The sequence below is a fragment of the Nilaparvata lugens genome, chromosome 5, assembly GCF_014356525.2.
Source record: "Nilaparvata lugens isolate BPH chromosome 5, ASM1435652v1, whole genome shotgun sequence".
Lineage (NCBI taxonomy): Eukaryota > Metazoa > Arthropoda > Insecta > Hemiptera > Delphacidae > Nilaparvata > Nilaparvata lugens.
In genome coordinates this window covers 70,862,523-70,866,448 of record NC_052508.1, presented here as the reverse complement: position 1 = coordinate 70,866,448, position 3,926 = coordinate 70,862,523, and positions in this window count along the sequence as shown.

The window sequence follows — 3,926 nt, the reverse complement described above, 5'->3', positions numbered from 1 at the left end:
TATATATATATATATATATATATATATATATATATATATATAAATTTACAGATAGATTAAAAATACTTATCTTTCATTCTCAAATTGAATTATTTCAGTGCTGGATGTTAAACCAGCCTCTATGTCTTCTGATCATCAATTAAAAAACATAGATTTGTTTCACAAGAGATAACACTATGAATTCGTCATCAACGCCGGACCGGATTGGACTGGACTGGACCTTGGTGTGAGCGGTTGGCGTATTCATGGCATCATTCTCGAATTTGTTGAAATTTTCATTTTGAAAGCTTTTTGGTAAGTTGTAGTTGAATTTTGTTCTCTTTTCATAAATTATTTCCTGTGCAAGTGATTAAACAAAAGTACAATATCAAATCACAATAATAGTGCATGTAGAGTAGCCGTAGTCGAGTGGATCAGATGCTGGCTTTATGATTCAGAGGCCCGGGTTCAAATCCCGGCCCGGGCAAGATATTTTATCTCGGGCCACTCCCGTGTTTCGGATGGACACGTTAAGCCGTCGGTCCCGGCTGCCTAAAAAGCAGTCGTTAGGTCATGTCAGAGGCCCTGAAATTGATCAGTTGCGACCTGAAAACTCTGACACCAGACCTGAGCCAGCCAGGTCACTCGATATTATTATTAGCTATTATTAGAGGGATTAATCTCTAATGTCTACCCATACCCTGAATAATTCGAACTAAGAACCGTTATGCGTGTCACGGTTTAATAATCTATACTATAATAAAGAAATTAATCTATACTATAATAAAGCAGTTTTGGGTATACGCCTGTTTTGCCGTCTCACATAAGTGTAATACTTATACATGACTGAATAAATAAATAAAAGAATTGGCTTGTACATGTACGGGATAGGAAATTCACGAATGACGCATCATCCCGTCTGAAATACTGAACTAATTAACTTGAAATTTTGCATATAGATTCTTAATTCACCGAGGATGGTTATAGACCTATTTTCAATTCTTCAAGATTCTATTACGTCAAGTTTTCAGTTTGTAAAGTTATTAATTAGTCCCTTGCGGAGCACGGGTTACCCACTTGTATATAATAGTATTGATTAATAAAATAATATTAATATCATATTATAATCAATATTAATAATGATATACTGTAATAGTATATTGATACTTTTTATTGTACTCTCCAATAAATAGTGCTGTATTTTTTTTCATGGAAGAGTATTGTACTCTTCAAGAAATAAAACATATTTTATCTGCCTTGTATGAATATTGCCAGTGTATTGAACATTTTTTAAATTCGTCCAGTTTCTCTACTTCCATATCATTTATATATCTACTTATTCATTGATTCAGATACGAACCTGGAAGAGAACAACAAGTTCAACTCAATAATGATGTTTTTTTCATAAATTGTAATTGTAATGATAATTTCATAAATAGGGTAGATAATACGTTTCAAAATTAGAGTGATGTATTCAGTCTATATTATATAAATCTTTGCCTTTAAATGAAACTACAATATTGTTTGTTTTATTTTTCAGCTTTCCAGAGAAATCAATTGATATCTTGTGTCTGATATTGTTATTTCATGCCGGTTTAATTCAAGTAATCACGTTATCAGTTATCGATTAACTGATATTTGATAGTATTCGAATTTGCTGTCGTATTATAACAGTCACTAGAACAAGAATATCATTGAGTTTAGTTTTCAGAGGATTCCAGGATGGAGAAAGCTGTTCAATTATTTTCATACATGTATTGCTTTTTGTTGATTATGATCATCAGCATTGTTGAACGTTATTGATCATGGTTAATATTGAGCTAGTGATTATGTTAATAATGAACAAACGCGGCAGTCAGGAGAAACCAAGTCGTGCTCCCATTATATTGTATCCACATCCTAAAATTTTAATTTCAGGTATGTATCATTTGTATTGTTTTTTCCAATTTGAAACCTTTCCGAGTCTTTTCACAGAAACTTCTTTATCCTATCAAATACATTTTATTATATTGTATTTCAAAATATGCAATTGCTTATTGTTTTTTGTAAGTTTTACAGTTGTAAATAATAATTCTTGATTCTTGAATAATAACTTGAAATTTCAAAATTTATTTGACTTTGTGCCGGTTGCACAAAAGCCGGTTAAATGTTAGCCGTGATTAATTCCACGAGAACCAATCAGAGAAGTCGTCTTATCAAAAAGGCCTTCTTGATTGGTTCTCTTGAAACTAATCACGGTTAAAATTTAACCGGCTTTTGTGCAACCGGGCCTTTGTGTAATTATCAATTCTATCTATTCATTTCATGATCTAACCATTCAATTTTTAACCATGTTCAATTATCACTTGAATGAAAGTACATGTAGTCGGTTATAGACTAATACATTTTATTGAAATAAATTTCTAAATATCATAATCATTCATCAACATAGATATGAAGATTCACTACAGTACATGAATATGAAAATTACACAGTACATGAAATACCTTTGGTATGATTATGTAGAATGGTAAGAGTCTACTGTTATTCTCATGTATTAATTACCAATTACATTCAAATACTGTAATGTCTGTAATACAAAATATAATTTACACAGTATACACAAAAATTAAAAATCAAAGTATCCTTTTAACATTTATTTTTCTATTTCTACACGACCTTCTAAGTCGTTTTCAATAATTTACAAAATTTTAATTTTTACTTGTAATAATAATTTTTGAAAAAATGTACACACTTATTTTAATTCAGACCAGTGAACAATATCATTAGCTGAGTTAATTCTGAATGTTATCCTCATTTTCAGGTCTAAGAAGCATGGAACCAGATGGAGTTATATTCGATCAAATAACGGCTTAGTGATGACAGTATATCACACTTTTTATTATCTATTTCTTGTGAGTCATTACACTTTTCGTTGTGTACAATCTCTTTCGAGACTGTTCATGAATGATTAGTGTAATGAAATGAATTTGAATATTTCATAATTAGTATGATGACTGTCGTCATTTGCTATTGGCCATTCTTCTCTAAAGGAACGCAATGGAAATTGCGCTTGAAACTTTTTTACAGGTAATATTTTATACATTGATAATTTTTTTTTGAAATCGTATCCGTATTCACTACAGTAATATCGGGGCACCGAGCCTCGCTCGTTATTTTTATTTATTGCTAAACAGAACACATTTCACTAAAATGAACGTGTTTATATTTCACAGCTGGCTATATGTCATCTTATGAATTTCGGGGATGCGATATTTTGATTGTTCACTTCAAAAAATTTAATAGCATTTCATCTTTAACTCATTGCGATCTGTTAATGTTGATACATTTTCGTGAACAGAATAGAATGTACCGCATATTAAGATGTATCTTCATTTTTTCTCCGTGAAATGTACTAATTGTTGAATTAATTTCTTTTCAGGGAATTCATTGAGTATTGAAAAATTGATACTATAAAAGTATCTTAATGATGATACAAGTGGATTGTAGACTCATCATGATTATGAAATGTGATTGATGCATATGTTCATGAAAGTTATACAGCTATTGCCATCCCCCTGAGATGGAAGATTGATGAATTACGAAAATGTTATTCGAATTTGAAAGTAAGTATACTCTCATTATTTAAATGTTAATTTTTCTTATATGAAATCAAGTTATAGTCAATAATCTTAATAATGTACACCTATTATTCTAGATCCCCATTGATAGATAACCTAGATTATTGTTGGAGGAGATTATACGGAGAGAGATTTTTGTTTTCGATGACTGGAAATTGCTTGAAAAGCAGTACGGCATCAATGCCTCGGAAATACCCTCGCAGAATATCACTATGACCAGCATATTGATGAGAATAAAGGGGAAGACTGCATTAATCAAGTGGTTCTTCAAGGCACGAATAGAGCTTGACATTTTGATTGTCCTGTGTTGATTATTTTGATGGTTCT